This window comes from Pleurodeles waltl, chromosome 4_1, assembly GCF_031143425.1.
Source record: "Pleurodeles waltl isolate 20211129_DDA chromosome 4_1, aPleWal1.hap1.20221129, whole genome shotgun sequence".
Taxonomy (NCBI): Eukaryota; Metazoa; Chordata; class Amphibia; order Caudata; family Salamandridae; genus Pleurodeles; species Pleurodeles waltl.
In genome coordinates, this window is record NC_090442.1 from 349,014,733 (window position 1) to 349,035,322 (window position 20,590).

Consider the following 20,590-nt stretch of genomic DNA (forward strand, 5'->3'; position numbering starts at 1 on the left):
ACTGAGAAAAAGAGAACTGAGCACCCAGACGTGCATTTTACTTTCACCCAGCAATATTTCCACGCACTTCACACAACACACCAATACACATCACCACACAATCCACCCCACACATCAGCCACACCACCCCATGGCACCGCAAAGACACCCCAGGTTCTCCGAGGATGAACTCAGGGTCATGGTGGAGGAAATTGTACGGGTAGAGCCACAGCTCTTTGGGACACAAGTGCAGCACACCACCATTGCCAGGAAGATGGAGCTATGGAGCAGAATAGTCGATAGGGTCAACGCTGTGGGACAGCACCCAAGAAATAAGGACGACATCAGGAAGCGGTGGAACGACCTATGGGGAAAGGTGCGTTCAATGGTATCCAGGCACAACATCGCGGTGCAGCGGACTGGCGGCGGACCCCCACCTCCTCCCCCAGAATTTACAACATGGGAGGAGCAAGTCTCTGATAAGTCTCATCTTCACTACTTCATCCCCACCACCCCACCAGCATGCCAACTCATACCCCCACCCTCACCCCATCACATCCTGCTCCTTGCAAATGTCTCCACATCACAGCCCACCCATCCCAACACCAATCCCTGCATGCAACCACAAAGCATGGACACCCATCAACAAAGCATGCCCACTGCACATACCCATCCCCCACCAAATCACCGTAACAAAAGCCCCCACACGGGAATGCCAGCACTGGGGTACAAGGGCACCCACCCATTACACGCTATGGCACACACAAATGCAATAACCATACTTTTATACCCCTGCAGGACCCGAACGCCACGTCACCGTGCAGGAGGGTCCACAAATGTCCACTCCACCCCCAGAAGAGGCCCACAGTGAGGACAGCACCTCTGTCGACCTGGATCTAGATGACCAGCCCGGCCCATCGGGGACCTCGGGACAGTCGGTTCCCGTCAGACAGCCACAGCCCATAGCAGACCTTCCCCCCTCTGCCAACACCAGCACAGCACCCACCCAGCGAGCCCATCCCTCAGTCCCCAGGACACGTCAATCAGCGGTGTGTCCACCACTACAGGGCACCCAGGTTAACCCCCCCACCCCAACAACAACTGGGACCTGGGGGCAGTGGTAGTGGGCACACGGTCCAGGGGACAGAGGCACAGGGAAACAGGGGAACTGGGAGGGCTGCTGTGTGACAGGGGGGGGGGGACAGGCCCAGGGAACCCACTCTCCACGAGGCCCTCTCCTCCATCATGGGAGCCTACCACCACTCCCAGGAGACGATGGCGACGGTCCTGGCCAGGTTTCAGGAGATCCAGCTTCTGCAGGAGGAACAGTATTTGGGGTTCAGGGAGGAACTACGAAACATCAGTTCCACCATGGCCACCATTGTAGGGGCTCTGAATAAGGTAGTCACCACATTGCGGGACACTGTGGCAGGACAAAGGGCCCCTGACACTAGCATGGACCAAGAACTGCCTACCACCTCTGCCGGCGCTAGTGGACAGGAGGCCCCGCCACAGGACCAACAGGCCACCAGCACCCCACCCCCTGCAGAAGGAGAACCACCCCGCAAGCGGGCCCTGAGATCCAGGAAGAAAACAGAGTAAGATGCCAAGACCCCCACCAGGAAAGGATACCACCCTGATTGTCATCCCACTGTCCCACATTGACACCCTGTCCATTCTTATACTGCCCATGCTCCACTTTCCACAGGCATTTGGACATTGCACCTGTGAGACTGGACTCTGCCATGGACAATCCTCCACCATCACCCCTCACCGATTTGCAACCACCCACCAATATAGAGCACTGAAGTAAACACAGTTATTGCAAAAACAATCAGGAGTCTGGCTGTGATTTTTTATCAATGTATTAGACATTACCGTCCCAAAATGCATATTTACATTGTGATGCCAACATACCACTGTCACACAGCTGTAGTCCATGGGGAAACAAAGCAGATGTCACGCAGTATGGCCCACATCTCTGAAATTGGAAGGGAAAGTCACAACTCAGTTACCATACACAGGGGGAAAAGGTCAGACAGTAGAGAGGTAGTAGGGGTTAAGTATATGTAATATGACGGGTTGGACTCTTACCTGTGGGTCATTGAAAATACTGCTGTATTACTGTGTTCCTGTTGTCTATGTCGTCCTCTTCGGCTTCCTCTTCTTCACTCTCCACAGGCTCCACAGCTGCTACAACACCACCATCTGGACCATCCTCCTACAGAAAAGGCACCTGGCGTCGCAAAGCCAGGTTGTGAAGCATACAGCAGGCCACGATGATCTGGCACACCTTCTTTGGTGAGTACAATAGGGATCCACCTGTCATATGGAGGCAGCGGAACCTGGCCTTCAGAAGGCCGAAGGTCCGCTCGATCACCCTCCTAGTTCTCCCATGGGCCTCATTGTACCGTTCCTCTGCCCTTGTCCGGGGATTCCTCACTGGGGTCAGTAGCCAGGACAGGTTGGGGTAACCAGAGTCACCAATTAGCCACACACGGTGCCTCTGGAGTTGACCCATCACGTAAGGGATGCTGCTATTCCGCATGATGTAGGCGTCATGCACTGAGCCAGGGAACTTGGCATTAACATGGGAGATGTACTGGTCTGCCAAACACACCATCTGTACATTCATCGAATGATAACTCTTTCTGTTTCTGTACACTTGTTCACTCCTGCTGGGGGGTACTAAAGCCACATGTGTCCCATCAATGGCACCTATGATGTTGGGGATATGTCCAAGGGCATAGAAATCACCTTTCACTGTAGGCAAATCCTCCACCTCAGGGAAAACTATGTAGCTCCGCATGTATTTCAGAAGGGCAGACAACACTCTGGACAACACCTTGGAAAACATAGGCTGGGACATCCCTGATGATATGGCCACTGTTGTTTGAAATTACCCACTTGCAAAGAAATGGAGTACTGACAGCACCTGCACTAGAGGGGGGATCCCTGTGGGTTGGCGGATGGGTGACATCAGGTCTGGCTCCAGCTGGGCACACAGTTCCTGAATAGTGGCTCTGTCAAGCCTGTATGTCAGTATGACATGTCTTTCCTCCATTGTCGACAGGTCTACCAGCGGTCTGTACACAGGAAGATTCCTCCATCTCCTCGCATGTCCCAGCGGACGGTGCCTATGTAGGACAACAGCGAGCACAGGGTCAATCAGCCCACAGGTACGTAACCACAGTTTACAAAAAACACAATTCCCAATGCATTGAATGGTTTGTAGGAGTGTTGATGCAAGGCCTAGGTATGTGTGACGCAGTTAAAAGTAAGCCATGTGGGCCCTTGAAATGGCGGCTGCCTGACCTGTGAAGTGTGACAATGGGATGTGAGGTCAATGCGCTGGCGTGGCACACCGTGGCGGTAGGCGGTCGAAGACCGCGGCGCAAAGCAGCATTGGTTAACATTGAACCCTATGGGTCTCAGGAGCCAATGACGATGTGCGCCGGCGCTCGCGGTACGCACCGCCGCGGTACGCACCGCCGCGGGCGTGACCGCCATTTTCTATCTGCTTAATCACTCGATACCTGATCTTCGACAGGAGAGGACCTACACAGCAAGTGCTGCTGTGACCTCGGTCTAGAAGAGACAATGGCTCATGCGACTGGGGAAAGGGCCCCTGCCTTCACTGCTCAGGAACTGGAGAAACTTGTGGATGGGGTCCTCCCCCAGTATGCTCTACTCTACGGTCCTCCAGACCAACAGGTAAGTACACTGGGACCATTCTTTGTGGCCAATGTCTTTGTTGAGTCGGGTGGATGAAAGATGGTGGGGAGGGGAGCGAATGAGGCATGCATCAGACGACGGATGACAGGATGTGCCACATGGCAAGGGTAGGGATGGGGGGCCACTCACATTGAGGGTGCAGAAGGTGATGACTCTTTTTCTCCCCCTGTACATTTCACATAGGTCAGCGCCCACCAGAAGATAGACATTTGGCGTGCCATCGGCAAGGACGTCCGGGCCCCGGGGTTCCACCACAGACGGGGCACCCACGGCCGGAAGAGATGGGAGGACATCCGACGCTGGAGCAGGAAGACGGCGGAGGCTCAGCTGGGGATGGCCTCCCAACGTGGGAGGGGTGCCAGTCGTACTTTGACCCCCCTGATGTCCCGGATCCTGGCGGTGGCCTACCCCGATTTGGATGGGCGCATGAGGACATCACAGCAGGCACAAGGGGGTGAGTACAACCTCATTCTGCTGACTTTGCGCGCAGTGGAGGTGTCTGGGTGGGGGAGGAGGGCTGTGGGTCTCCCTAGGCCAGGGCGATTTCTGTAGGCTAGGCCCCTCCGTAAGGCATGGCCCTGTGCCCCACCCCCCACCTCTGTAGGGTGCCAAGTACAGTTATCCATGGCCCTGTGTCATCTATGTGTGCAGTTGTCGTCCAAAGGCTTGTAGGCCATGTCCCACGGATTGAGTAGTGGACCCCAAGTGCGCGGCGTAGTGCAGGGGGCTTCTGTGTCTGTCCTGTCCGCCAACGGTGTCGCCAATGCATGCACTCAACATGTCTTTATTTTCTCCCCCCCCCTTTTTTGTGGTCTTCCTGTTCATGTGTGCATTAGCATCATCAGGCAGAGGAGAAGTGGCATCAGAGCACGAGGGAGCTGCATCCCACATGGCCCTGGAGGGCCATGCAACGGATTCCGAATACACCAGTGGGACGGAGGGCGAGCGGAGCTCCACAGCGGGGACTCGTGCAGACATTAGTGACACGGACTCGTCCTCTGAAGGGAGCTCCCTTGTGGTGGCGGCAACATCCGTGCCCCCAGCACCAACAGGTACAGCCGCCACCCAGCGCACCAGCACCGCCCTCCCAGCAGCCCCTCAGGTTTGCCCCGTGCCCGCTCACCCAGGAAGGTGGGCATCTCCTTCGCCCCAGGCACCTCAGGCCCTGCCCCTGTCACCCCTGCTGCCCTCAGTGAGGAGGTCATTGACCTCCTGAGGACGCTCATTGTTGGGCAGTCTACCCTTTTGAATGCCATCCAGGGTGTAGAAAAGGAGGTGCACCAGAGTAATGCATACCTGGAGGGCATTCATTCTGGTCAGGCTGCCCATCAGCGATCGTTCAACACTCTGGCCTCAGCACTGATGGCAGCAATTGTCCCTGTCTCTAGCCTCCCCCCTCCAACTTCCTCCACCCATACCCTATCACCTGTACCTCTGCCTATCCCAGACACACCAAGGGAAGCTCATCCAGACATAAGCACCACACATCACACAAGCATTCACACAAGCAACATCCACATACAGACATACCAACACCCACTGCCTCCACTGTGTCCCCCTCCTCCTCGTCTCCCTCCTCCCTCCCTGTCACGTCTCCACTCACACCTGCATGCACAACATCTTCAGCCACTACGTCCATCACCAGCACACCCACCAGAACCCCCACACACGTGCAGTCACCACCCCCACTACCATTTACACGTCCCCTGTGTCCTCTCCCACTGTGTCAGTGACCCCCTCTTCCAAGCTACACAAACGAAGGCAGCCACCCACCCAACAGCCATCCACCTCACGACAGCATCCAGCCCAAGCACCTGCACCCAAAGACACCAGACTGAAGACTCCCACAACCACAACCTCTTCCTCCACTCCCATACCCACTACACCTACCCGTCCCTCTGTTCCTAAATTGGTTTTCCTTTCCAAACTTGACCTCTTTCCAACAACTCCCCCACCCCGTCCATCTCATAGGACTCCAGTCAGCACCTCAGCCACCACAAAAGCGGGACCTGTAATGACAGTGTGCCATGGACTGTGGAGTCCCCCACCCTCAAGGGCAGCCAGTTCAGTAAGGAGCCAAGGCACGGCCAGCCCACCCCCGGTAAAACATCCGAAGATTGTCAGTGGCCGGCGCGAGAGGCCGAAGACACCAGGGACCAAAATCCCTACCATGGCTCCGGCAGGAAGTGTGGTGCTACCTGGCACACCACCAAAGGTAGGGAAGGGCCACAGGCAAACAGGGAAGGCTGGGAAGGGCAGTACTCCCGACAAGTCCGCCAGCAGCCCAGCTGGCCAGGAGGGCCCCGCCTGCCCCCATCCCACGTAGGCAGGAGGACACCCACAGGCCCGGTACTGCAGCCCAGGAGGGCCCCGCCAGCCACACGACAGATGGGCAGGAAGGCCCCGCCAGCCACAGGTCAGGTGGCGAATGACCTCCATGCCATGGCCGGATCCGCTGAGCTGGACACTCATCCGATGCACCGCTGAACAGGGCACCGCCGCCTCAAGCACCGCTGCACTGGGCACCGCCGTCTCAAGCACCGCTGAACTGGGCCCTTCATCTCAAGCACCGCTGAACAGGGCACCGCCGTCTCAAGCACCGCTGCACTGGGCACCGCCGTCTCAAGCACTGCTGCACTGGGCACTTCATCTCAAGCACCGCTGAACAGGGCACCGCCGTCTCAAGCACCGCTGAACAGGGCCCTTCATGTCAAGCACCGCTGAACAGGGCACCGCCGTCTCAAGCACCGCTGAACAGGGCACCGCCGTCTCAAGCACTGCTGAACAGTGCACCGCCGTCTCAAGCACCGCTGCACTGGGCACCACCGTCTCAAGCACCGCTGCACTGGGCACCGCCGTCTCAAGCACCGCTGAACTGGGCCCTTCATCTCAAGCACTGCTGCACTGGGCACCGCCGTCTCAAGCACCGCTGGCCCATTGGCGGAAGGGGCAGGCCCGCCTCTGTGTCGGGCAGGGCTGCACTAAGCACTCTGGGCACCAGCCCCCCTCCAGAACCAGTGTAGACTGTTATCCACTTGTGAGACTGTGGCTTTGCACTCCCCAGGATGTAACAGTGGGCAAGCCACCCACTGTAGAGACTTGAGAGACTGTGGCTTTGCACTCCCCAGGATGTAACAGTGGGCAACCCACCCACTGTAGAGACTTGAGAGACTGTGGTTTTGCACTCCCCAGGATATAACAGTGGGCAAGCCACCCACTGTAGAGACTTGAGAGACTGTGGCTTTGCACTCCCCAGGATGTAACAGTGGGCAAGCCACCCACTGTATAGACTTGAGAGACTGTGGCTTTGCACTCCCCAGGATGTAACAGTGGGCAAACCACCCACTGTAGAGACTTGAGAGACTGTGGCTTTGCACTCCCCAGGATGGAACAGTGGCCATGGAGGCCCCTCATGGATCTGCCGTCGTGGACTCATCTGGCTGAGGTGCCCCCCCTTCCCTTCCCCTGAGGTGCCTGTAGTTTTGCTATCTGATGCCCCTGCAGTGTTCTCTCCGTTGGAGTCAGGTATCCTGTGTGGGCTTTGCCCATGTGATTTGGGCCCAGTGGTCCACGGACAATGCCTGCTACAATGATCGGACTTTAAATTTTATGTATATAAAGGTTTTAGATGTGTGATATATTTTTAAGCCAGTGATACAATATATTCCAATGTTTGAATCATTTCCTTTTGTCTTTGCATTTTTCCGGGGGGTTTAACTCTGAGTTGTTGCTATGCATTGATGTGTGTGTTGTAGTGGGTGAGGGTGGGGGTGGGTGTGTCGCGTATGTGTGTCCACGTAATTTTTTCCCTCCCCCCTCCCCTGTGTCGTAGGTGCAGTACTCACTGTTGTCTTCTGTGCCGGCGTTCGTGCTCCTGGTAGAGGAGCAGGAACACAATCGCTGGGAGGATGTGGAGTTCGGGTTCCATGCTGTCCAGATTCCTCGTGGGGTGTATGGAGGTGAGTGTTTTCCGTTCGAAATGGCTGTTTCCGCCGTGTTTTTATCGGCGGGGCTACCGCCCCGGAAAAGGTGGCGGATTGGTAGGTTGTGATGGGGTGGGCGGTACATTGACTCTCGCCTGTCTGTTGGCGGTGACCGTCGCGCTGTTTGTTTGTCCCGCCGTGGCGGGCGGTGTGTTGAAGTGGCGGTCTCTGTTGGCGATTTCCCCAGGGTCGGAATTCCATTTTATTTACCGCCAGCCTGTTTGCGGTTTGGCCGCAACTTTAACACCGACCGCCAGGGTTGGAATGACCCCCTGAGTCTCTTTTTTGAAGATTTTCTTCAGCGGGACGAACCTGCCAGTCCAATCTGACCTACTGGAGCCCTTTTTCGGATACGCGATGCAGGAATCCTCGGTGGAGATTTTTACCTTCAGACTTAGTCATTTTTTCGAGGTGAAAATCCTTCGACCGGGGTAAACCTGGATCTTGATCAGACGTCCCTGGAGCCCTTCTCAGATACGCTGGGTGGGAGGTCCCGGTCAACTTTTTACCTTCGGACATAGTCTCTTTTTCTGCGATTTTCTTTACCGGGACGAACCAGCAAATCAGGCCGGGTCGCGGTTGAGGCAAGCCGGCTAGAGTTGCCGCGGCGGGTCAGTCCCTCTATGGAACTTTTTTCAAAAGTTCTCCAAACTTCTGGGGCTTCTCCCAGATGTCCTTTTAAGGTTGTTTTGAGGTCCACAGCTCACCCCAAGGGTCCAGAGGTTCTGAGATGGTCCTGGGGGGTGCGGACTACAACTCCCAGAATGCACCTGGTGCAAACTCCCTTTTGGCCACTGGGCAGTGGCCAGCTGGTTGATTTCTTCAGGAGGTGGTGCAGGGGACTCTGGTTAGCAATTTTTCACCTGTAGCAAACAGGGAGTCCCTCCTTGAACCAGTTGAAGCCAGACAAAGTCCTTCTTGTGGTGAAGCCCAAGTGTGCAGCTGGAGCAGTCCTTCTGAGTGCAGGTTCCAGGTGCAGGCCAGGGGTCCAGCAGGGCAGTCCTTCTTCTCCTTTGGTTCTTCCTTGTTGGAATCTGATGGGGATCTGAGGTGTGGGTGCAGGTCTGCCAGTTTTATCCTTGCTCCTGGGTGAAAAGCAGGGGGCTCCTGATTCTCCAATCAGGTGCAGGGTCCTTCCCCCTGTGATGACCACTTCCTGGGAAGTGTGGCAAAAATCAATCCCAGGAGGCAACGATACCCAAAAATCCATCATGGCTGAATCTGATTTTTGGTGGTTACATCTGGCTGAGCCCACCCACTGGTGTGGCTAAAAATCATAAACACACCCCTCTCCTGCCCTCTCCTAATCTAATAAAGGGGGCACCTAGTTGTCTGGGGTTGCAGTATGTGGGGGTGTTGCTGGTTGCTCCAAATGTCCTTCTCTGCCTTTGAAGACCAGTTTGGCAGCCCTCCCCCTTCCTGCCTCACCATCTGCTGAGGGGAGATTCCCTCCCACAGGCACATTCCTTTCTGTGAAGCCAGGCCAATTCACACCTCATCAAAGCAGCCTGGCCAGGCTGCTAGAGGCTGGCAAATCAGAGCACAGCAGCAAAAACAATGCAGGGCTGAAATTGGCAACTTTTCAGGTAAAGTTTAAAACTCTTTACCTGAACAAGTTATATTAAATCCCACAACTGGAAGTTGTGGGATTTATCACAACAATTAATTTGACACCAAATTCTTGGTATCCATCAGTTAAGGGGACTTTAATAATTAAAATAAAGTCTCCCCATTCTAGCCTATGAAGGCCATTTACTACAATGAGTGAAAAACAAATTTGGCTGTTTTTACCTCACCAGGGCTTATAAAACTATTTTTATAAGGTCCCTGCTTATAGTTACATGGCACCCAGCCCTAGGGGCACATAGGGCACACCTTAGGGGTGACTTGTATGTAAAAATAAGGTAGTTTAAGACTTTGGAACTGCTTTTAATTCCAAAGTCGAATTTGCATATAACTTTAATTTAAAAGCAGCCAGCAAGGCAGGCCTGCCTTTAAAATAACACTGGGCACCTCAGCAGTGCACCTATGGGTGCACTACCTATGCTGTGGTCCCTAAACCTACATGCCCTACCATATACTAGGGACTTATAGGTAGGTTAACGTAGCCAATTATAATTAGCTCAATTTGCATATTAATTCCACACAGAGCACAGGCCCTGGGACTGGTTAGCAGTACCCAGGGCACCATCAGAGTCGGGAAAACACCAGCAAAAAGTGAAAAATGGGGGCAAAAAGTTAGGGGGGCTCTGCAATCAGCCCTGTTTTCTCACACCCCTCCACTAATTTGCACTTAAATAAACACCCTTGAATCACAAAACAATCTGTAGTCAGTCTGTGCTTTTACAAATGTGTATTTGCTATAACTAAGGAAAATACCAATGTCCATTGTATTTTCAACATACCTATGTCACACAGCTCTAGTCCATGAGGTAACATAGCAGAGGACACACAGTAGGACCCACATCTGAGAAATCAAAAGGGAAAGTGACAAATCAGGGTCCATACACTGGGTGAAAGTGACACAAAGATGAGAGGTCGAACAATTTTATCAGATGTAGGAGGCAGTGAGGTCTTCTTACCTGTGTCTCACTGGAAGTATTGATGGATCATGGTATTTCTGTTGTCTATGTCCTCTTCTTCTGCCTCCTCTTCTTCACTGTCCACAGCTGCCACAACACCTCCTTCAGGACCATCCTCCTGCAGAAAGGCACCTGTCGTAGCAAAGTCAAATTGTGCAGCATACAGCAGGCCACGATGATCTGGCACACCTTTTTTGGTGAGTAGTATAGGGAACCACCTGTCATATGGAGGCACCTGGACCTGGCCTTCAGGAGGCCGAAGGTCCTCTCTATAACCCTCCTAGTTTGCCAATGTGCCTCATTGTAGCGTTCCTCTGCCCTTGTCCTGGGATTCCTCACTGGGGTCAGTAGCCATGACAGGTTGGGGTAGCCAGAGTCACCTGCAAATGTCGAGGGACAACTGTTAGACACACACTAACCCTTAGGGACAACCCCAGACCCAGTCAACTATTCACACTGTATAGGGCCCTTGTCCTCACTTAATAGCCACACATGGTGCCTCTGGAGTTGCCCATCACATAAGGGATGCTGCTATTCCTCAGAATGTAAGCGTTATGCACTGAGCCAGGAAACTTTGCGTTCACATGGGAGATGTACTGGTAGGCCAAACACACCATCTGCACATTCATTGAATGGTAACTCTTCCTGTTTCTGTACACCTGTTCACTCCTGCGGGGAGGTACCAAGGCCACATGTGTCCCATCAATGGCACCTATGATGTTGGGGATATGTCCCAGTGCATAGAAGTCACCTTTCACTGCAGGCAAATCCTCCACCTGAGGGAAAACTATGTAGCTGCGCATGTGTCTCAGCAGGGCAGACAACACTCTGGACAACACATTAGATAACATTGGCTGGGACATGCCTGGTGCAATGACCACTGTTGTTTGAAACGACCTACTTTGCAGGAAATGGAGTACTGACAGGATCTGCACTAGAAGGGGGATTCCTGTGGGATGGCGGATAGCTGACATCAGGTCTGCCTCCAACTGGGCACACAGTTCATGGATTGTGGCACGATCAAATCTGTAGGTGACTATTACATGTCGCTCCTCATTGTCGACAGGTCCACCAGCGGTCTGTCCACCGGAGGATACCGCCATCTCCTCACCTGCCCCAGCAGACGTGCCCTATGAAGGAGAACAGCGATCAGAGGGTCAGCCAACACTGAGGTACGAAATAAACAACTTTATTGCACACATTTGTCAATCCGCTATGTGCCTGTCTTAGTGTGTATGCAAGGCCTAGATATGTGTGACGCATTTAAAATTAATGCCAGGTGGCCCCCTGAAATGGTGGCTGCCTGACCTGTAATGTGGGACAAGGGGATATGAGGTAACTGCGCTGGCGTTGTACACCGTCGCGGTTGGCGGTCGAAGACCGCGGCGCAATCCTGCATTGAGAACTGTATGAGGGGGTAATAAGGGTATAAGTAACCGCACTCCTAGGAAAGTAAATACAAGTTGTGGAATTATTTTACAGTAGAAAGTGGTGCAGGAGATCAAAATGCCCTACCACCCATGGGCATATACCAAGTGTAAAACTTTACACAAGTAAGGATAAGCAAAACCAGACCACCGCACACAATGGACAATAGTACGACACAAGTCTTTGACATCGAGTAATGAAAAGTTCCTGCCGGGTAGATAAAACAAACATGCACATCGGTGTTCTCATTATTTCTTGAGATGTGATGTCTTTATTGTAGATGACGTTACATTCAGTAAAGAGAGAACATCACTGCGAATACAGGCAACGCGTGCTTCGTCACGCTGGTGACTTTTTCAAGGCTACAGAAAAACATACATATACATACTATGTAATTCTTCTTACATATAACATGATAGATAATGTGCATGATCAGTTACAGTTATCATCTTACAATAGTTTGTGATCTCTGTACATGAACCATACATAAAAATGAAAATAAAATAAAAAGGTCCCAAAGGATAAGCAGTCAGATCTGAGAGTCAAAGACATGGCCAAAGCACCAAAACTCACAGAGTACTACCAAAGAGACACCATGTGTTCATGCCAAGTGGAAGCCCGGCAGAGAGAGAAAAGAAATAAAACGCAGATCACGTAGATAAAATAATGTGTAGAGATTGAAAGCACCCAGAAAAAATATAGCGAGGTGCAATACCCAAAGGGAAAAAGAAGACTGTAGATAGTCCAAACAAAGCATAGTTGAGAAGTCAGAAAAAGACTGTTAAGCCCATGAACATACCTATTTGGGCGAAGTGTAAAACGACGAAATCAATAAGTCAATCAAAGGAAATATAAATCTTAATGTCTAAAGTGTAGAAAAAAGAGAAACAATACAAACATAACCGGTTACGTATGATAAATTGTAATAAGCACAAAGATCGCGCAAAACGCGCACCACAACCAAGGTAAGAAGCCCGCAAAACTACACAAGTCTGACAAAATACCTGAAAGTAGGTTAACCGATATCAATAGTTCATGTAGAGAAAAACGTCCAAGGTCACTGGGTCGGAGCCAATCTAATGGACAATGATAAGTCCAAAAATGAATTCTAAAATGAACTAAAAAAAGGGCCATAGCTAAGAATGGATATTAGGAACAAATGAAAACCACCATACACGTCAGAACGACTAGAAAAATTTGAATTTAGTATATAAACGCCCCAAATAGTAAACATCCCAAAAGAAATGTAATAAATGCCAAAAAATTATAATCCCAAAATATCAATAGCGGCAAACGTCAGGCTATTTAAAGTAAACTAGTGTGTAACGATACACAGTCGTAATCTACAACGACTGAGAGCCGCCCATAGTTAAAGCCCAAACACAGAGAGATATGAATAATACGGCATCCCAAAATGTCAATAGCGGCAAATGTCAGGTTGTTACAGTGAACTAGTGTGGAACGATATACAGTCGGAATCTACAACGATTGAGAGCCACCCATACTTGAAGCCCAAACATGAAAGATACAAATAATGACGCATAATACTCCCCTCCGGGTGCCTGCTAGGTAACAGAAGTAGTGTAACAATTTGAGATCCCCGTTCCGTACAGCCAAGAAATATACGCAACCCAGCCTCCAGTCTTACATTAATGTAGACAAGTGCCAAAGGACACGAGTACTGTGATGATCCAACAAGCAGTCCGTAAAACGTAGTGCGCGCGACTATAAGTACGCGCCATGTCATGTGAAAAAATAAATCACGGAAATCGAGGTAGGTCTAGCCGTTCCATAAGAAATGCAGAGTTGGAGAAACGCTAGGCTAAATAGCAGTCATGTTAGTACGGGCAACCCGATGAGACAAAATTGTACAATCAACTAAGAATAGCTCCTCCAGTCCAAGTGAGAGAAGAAAGAGGACTACATTATACAGACGAGTGCAACACTAGACAGGAAGGAGATGCTGAAAATAGCAGATGAGACATAGACCACATAGTGACTGGGACAAGAGTTGTAAAAGAACTATTCACGTACACGCCTAGTGAAACCACACAATGGCAATAAAGGTAATAAAAACAAAGATCAAATAATACATGATAGTAATAGCATACCATGTGAAAAACATGTGTATGTTGCACAGAGAGAACGGAAATAAATATTAATAAAAAAAAATTGAAGACAGCCAGAGTAGTCACAGTTGGTAAGTACACTATACAATACAAATGATAATAAAGAATGATACCGCCAGCATATATTAGATATTGACTACGTACAATAAAGTAGAATAAGTAATCGGATATTAAGTAAGAGAAACCACACATAGGCCCTCATTCTGACCTTGGCGGGCGGCGGAGGCCGCCCGCCAAAGTCCCGCCGTCAGGTTACCGTTCCGCGGTCGAAAGACCGCGGCGGTAATTCTGACTTTCCCGCTGGGCTGGCGGGCGGTCGCCTTCAGACCGCCAGCCAGCCCAGCGGGAAAGAGGCTTCCACGATGAAGCCGGCTCGGAATCGAGCCGGCGGAGTGGAAGCTGTGCGACGGGTGCAGTTGCACCCGTCGCGTATTTCACTGTCTGCGCAGCAGACAGTGAAATACATGTAGGGGCCCTCTTACGGGGGCCCCTGCAATGCCCATGCCAGTGGCATGGGCACTGCAGGGGCCCCCAGGGGCCCCGCGACCCCCCCTACCGCCATCCGGATCTCGGCGGTCCGACCGCCGGGATCTGGATGGCGGTAGGGGGGGTCGGAATCCCCGCGGCGGTGCAGCAAGCTGCGCCGCCGCGGAGGATTCAATGGGGCGGCAGTACACTGGCGGGACCCCGCCAGTGGTGCCGGTCCGACCGCGGCTTTACCGCCGCGGTCGGAATCCCCATTGGAGCACCGCCGGCCTGTCGGCGGTGCTCCCGCGGTCCTCCGCCCTGGCGGTCAAAGACCGCCAGGGTCAGAATGACCACCATAGTATTAAGTGAATAAGTTTGGTATCTCTTGAAAGAGATAGATCAATCCAGCACCATAATGAAATAGGACTATAATCACAAGATATAATTCCAAAACTGAGTACAACCAACCTGAAGCTAATGACACTTTAATAACAAAAAATATTAAAAATGCAATCCTGCATTGGTTAACATTGGACCCTGTGGGACCCAGGAGCCAATGCGGATGTACGCCGGCGGTGACGGTATGCACCGCAGCGGACGTGACCGCCATTTTCTCTCTGTTCACTCACTTGATACCTGATCTTCGACAGGAGAGGATCTAAACTGCAGGTGCTGCTGTGACCTCAGTCTGGAAGCGACAATGGCTCAAGTGTCTGGGGAAAGGGCCCCTGCCTTCACATCGGAGGAGTTAGACAAACTAGTGGATGGGGTCCTCCCCCTCCTACTCTACGGTCCGCCAGACAAACAGGTGAGTACACTGTGAGCATGCTGTATGGGCAATGTCTGTTTGGAGTGGTGTGGATAGGAGATAGGGGGGGAATGAGGCGTGCATGAAAGGACGGTGAGTGTATGTTCGTCAGGGCAAGGGTGGGAATGTGGGTCAATGACTGTGATGGTCAGGACAGTTAAAGTTTTTCCTTTTCCCCTGTACTATTCCTTTAGGCCAGCGCCCACCAGAAGAAGGATATTTGGCATGCCATCGGCAAGGACGTCCGGGCCCTGGAGGTCCACCACAGACGGAGCACACACTGCCGTGAAAGATGGGAGGACATTTGCCGCTGGAGCAAGAAGATGGCGGAGGCCCAGGTGGGGATGGCCTCCCAACGTGGGAGGGGTGCCCGTCGCACCATGACCTCCCTGATGTTCGGATCCTGCCGGTGGCATATCTGGAGTTGGATGAGCGCTTGAGGGCATCACAGCAGCCACAAGGGGGTGAGTACCGTCACATCCATCTGATTCAGCGCACATTGGAGGTGTCTTGGTGGGGGAGGTAGGCTGTGGGTTCCCCTAGGCCAGGGCGAGTTTTGTAGGCAAGGTCCCATCGTGAGGCAGGCTATGTGGCACTCCACCCCACCAGTGTTAAGAGCCATCTACCCCTAGTCAGGCTCCTGTGACTTCCAGGTGACTGTTATCCACTTGAGAGACTGTGGCTTTGTACTCCCCAGGATAAAGCAGTGGGCAAACCACCCACTGGAGAGACTTGAGATACTGTGGCTTTGCACTCCCCAGGATGCAGCAGTAGGCAAACCCCCCACTGGAGAGACTTGAGAGACTGTGGCTTTGAACTCCCCAGGATAAAGCAGTGGGCAACCCACCCACTGGAAAGACTTAAGAGACTGTGGCTTTGCACTCCACAGGATTAAGCAGTGGGCAGCCCATCCACTGGGGAGACTTAAGAGACTATGGCTTTACACTCCCCAGGATACATCAATGGGCATGGAGCCCCCTCGTGGAGCTGGCGTCATGCACTGAGGTGCCCCCCGTCCCTTCCCCCTGAGGTGCCTGTTTTATTTCGATCTGATGCCCCTGCAGTGTTCTCTCCGTTTGGATCGGGTATTGAGTGTGGGCCTCGCCCATGCATTTTGGGCCCAGTGGTCCACGGACTATGTAAGTGCAGTATGTACATACTGTGGCACCCGTTGACCTAGATTAAACTCCCTAAAGTAAGGACTCTTATTTCTATTACCTAGATGTGTCGCTTTAAATGTGCATAGAGCAACCACTCACTTGGATTAGTAATTATTTGATATACACATCATAGAAATATCATGAATCTTGAATTCCTATTATTTCAAATATCTAATTTTAATATTCAATCCCACATTCAAAATTCCCCCTACATGTCAATTGGTAATTTCAAAAGTCCAAATTCATCAGTCCATCTCCTTCCAAGTAAACTAGATAAACTAAAGTTGTTCCACTGATTTCCAAAGTCCATTAAATTCAAACACAAATGTTCCTGTAATCCTTATTATCACCTCTAGTTCGAGTAGAGATCCATAGGGAGTCAAAATGTCCAAATTCCTTGCAACGACCTCACAGCCAACACGTGTTTCGTCACTTGACTTTCTCAGGGCTGGAATATAGTCGCTTCTCTTAATAAGTTTTTCTGGAACCCAAGAGTCATCATAAAAACATAAAATATACTCAATTTAATTGTAATAAGTTGATTAACGAATGCGTAGAACGCTAGTGCCATCGTGAAGGCCATTATCCAAAAGAGATTTTGTGGATAGATTAGTATCAAATAATCCAAATCAATCTAAGAATATTCAAGTATTAATTCATGAAAACACCCAAAGAGTGACTTCCCTTATCATGCACTCAAAGTCACGGTGTCTGAAAGTGGAGAGAAAAAGCGGTATTCTTGCACTATATAATTTCATTTAATTAAGGAACCATAAAAAGGAAAAATTGGAATTAAGGTTAAACTATAGCCCATTTGTTGTCACGTTATAAATAGACAGAGGAGTACACCCAAGAAAGTCAAAAGTAACCCTGAAGATTAAAACCAGTCGAAAATTACCTCCAAATATTCCAAAAATAAAATCTATGTGCTTTTCCAAATAATTAACGCTTCCGTTGTCAAAGTTAGTCTACAAATGGTCTTTCTACTCAGCCCATACATAACTCACAAAGAAATATCCTGTAAGGAAAGGATGTTTGTAAGCCTTCATTTGCTTGCCCATCATTAACAGACTCATAATGATGCATCAAGTCAGCAAAAAATAATTAAATATACGCTTCCCCATTCAATTCCTAAAGATTATTTCTAAACAACATCCATAAAGGACCCCCTGTTTCCCTTTTTATGCCCACATAGTTCTAATACCTACTCGATTAAATTTACCTTTTCGTATTCCTCCGACAATACGTCGAAGGAAATGTGGCATACCAAAAGTCTGCCTCCGAAATTGCCTTGCTGCGTAACTTATTCCCCGACAGCAAAACGCCGATCCAACACCGATAAGCGCAAATCGTGTGTTGTTTGCCTGTAAAGCACGTAGACGCCGTATACGGCATGTCCTTAATCCGCTAATAAAGAAACAGCCTTCAGCGAAATAGAGAAAGGACCATTCCCCTTGTATTCTATTAAACATAAACAAAGGACTAAAGCTACAAGTATAACTTCCCGAATATACACTACTCCAACAAGATAAATGATGGACTGTTAATCCATCATTTTACATAAATATGGGATTATACCTCCCTCTTCCTTATCAAGCAAAATATTAGAAATGAAACTTAATAAAGACGATATCCTATATAACTCATTGTTTAAATTAATATAACCATTCAGCCATATATTAATATAAAGTGAGTACTCTTGTACATCACCGCCCACCCATTTATACTATGACAACACTGTAGGTGCAGTACATGGACTTGAATTCTTGGTGTACATATTTGTTAATAGTGTATATATATTTTTGATTAATGGATTTTTCCTGATTACAATCGTTCACCTCATTTCCTTTTGTTCTTGCGTTCTTCTGGGAGGGGTTGGGGGGTATAAATGTAATGTTGCAGCATGTATTGGTGTGTGTATTGTTGTGTGTGAGGGTGGGGTGGGGGTGTTGTGTGTTGCATGTGTGTGTCACTCTCTTTTCCCTCCCCCCTCCCCTGTGTCGTAGGTGCAGTACTCACCGTGGTCGTCGCCGCCATCGGTCGTGCTCCTGGTAGAGGAGCAGGAAGACAATTGCAGGTAGAATATGGAGTTCTGGCTCCATGGCGTCCTGGTTCCTCATGGGTTGTATCGAGGTGAGAGTTTTCCCTTCCAAGTCCAGTTTTCACTGTGTGTTTGTTCGCATTGAATCCGCCTCGGAAAAGGTGGCGGATTGGCCTCTCATAATGGTGTGGGTGGTACATTGTCTTCCGCCTGTCTGTTGGCGGTGACCACCATGCTGTTTGTTTGTACCGCCGTGGCAGTCGGAGTGTTAAAGTGGCTGTCTATGTTGATGGTTTCCACCGCGGTCATAATTCAATTTATTTTGCCGCCGGCCTGTTGGCGGTCTTACCGCCGCTCTACCACCGACCGCCAGGATTGTAATGAGGGCCTATGTTCTTTGTTTGTACTTTTATGATGTTGGTGATCGAAATAAAGTTATTATGATGAATGTAACACATTGCCCTGGACACACCTTTCCTAACAGTGGGCATAGCATATTGCTCCAGAAATAGCAATATTTGGACTCAAACATCTCACTCATACATCTCATAGCGATAAAATATGTGTACAGTAAGGTTCATAAACACTAGCCCTTCTAATGACAAATTGCAGTCTTTGTTTTATAATTTCAGAAACACTGCCTCTTTTACTTATAGCTACATACATACTTGATGATATCTCTCTACATTCTAAACCTTACTTCTCAAAACCTATATTACAAACATACACCTCTACTAATACTTTTTGACTCACTAAACCTTGCATATAATTAATGTAGCAACAGTAGTGTGCTTACAGACAGTTTTCTACAAGGTGCATAGAGTATATTTTTGTAGGGCAGTTTCTTATATGCAGCCGAGTACACCAGTCTGTTTCAGTTCCAAATTCAGTCACTTAGCCACACCTCCAACAGGATTCCTTCTCCTCCAAATCAACAAGAACAATGTGAACTGTCTCTGGTTGTACACCCAATCTCATCACAGCATTTCTTCAACCATGCAAGAAAAATGGAAAGCATTGGTTGGCCCTGGGCCTTTTTTTTTATTTCCCCATACGTTCTCGCAAGAGTTTTGCAGGATGTAAAACACCTTGTGGCAGGCAAAGCAATTTTGGTGGAACTTCAGCGAAGAACTATTGCGCTCAATACGACTTTGGCGGTCTTCATAGAAGACCAACAAACCCGCGGATGCCAGAAGACCGTCAGTGCTGGCAGTCTTCTGCCCACCATATCATGGGTACTACCGGATTTCCACCACATTCTGGGCAGAAATCCAGCAGTAGTCGTGCTGATGGGTGGAGGCGCTTGGTCAGTTCCACATCCAGCCCCGCCACGCCATTAGGACTCCACCAGCTGTATTATGGGCAATAATACAGCCTGGCGGTGTTCTGCCGGCGGGGCGCTGCCGGAGGTGGAAGAGACCCATCCCATTCCCTGCCAGGCGACCTTCTTCCCGGACCAGGTAAGGTGATCCTCCGACAGGGGAGGTACGGTGGGGGGGTTATGTGCGTGTATTAGTATGTGGTGTCTGCATGTGTGCATGAATGTGTGTATGCATGGTAGTATGCATGTCTGAATGTAGAAGTGAGTGCGTGTCTGCATGTAAGTGTGTATGCGAATGTCAGTGTTGTGGTGAATGCATGTTTGTCTACATGTGAGTATGCATGTTTGCATGTGAGTATGTATGTTTGTCTTGGTGTGAGTATGCATTTTTGAATGAGTGTGAGAATGCGTACTTGAATGGGTGTGAGTGTGAGAATGGGTGCTTGAATTTGTGTTTGAATGTTGAAGTGAATGTGTGTATGAATGCTGAATTGAATGAGTGTATGAATGTTGAAGTGAATACATGTATGAATGTGGAAGTAAATTTGTGTATGGATGTGTGTGAGGGAATGTGTGAATGTAAGTGTAGGTGAATAAGTGTGTGCATGGTGCGTGTGGACATCTGTGTGCATGTATGCGGGGAGAGGGCATTGTGTCTGGAGGAGGGTGGGGGGCAATGTGTTTGGAGGGGAAACAATACAAATACATGTTCCAAAGTAATGATGGAGATTCTGATTCGACATGCCTGGACGATCATAAAGAATTGGTCCAGCAAATTGACACATTAACTTGTGAGATAAATCTGACGCAGACTAAGGATGGGTTGATACTACGTTGAAGTTGATTAATGAGCAGATTAACATTTATGAAAAAGAGGTCAGGGAGAGAAAACAAGGTACATTTCGGAGAAATTAAATGGATTATGAGACAAGGAGAATCCTAGCATTTGCAATCAA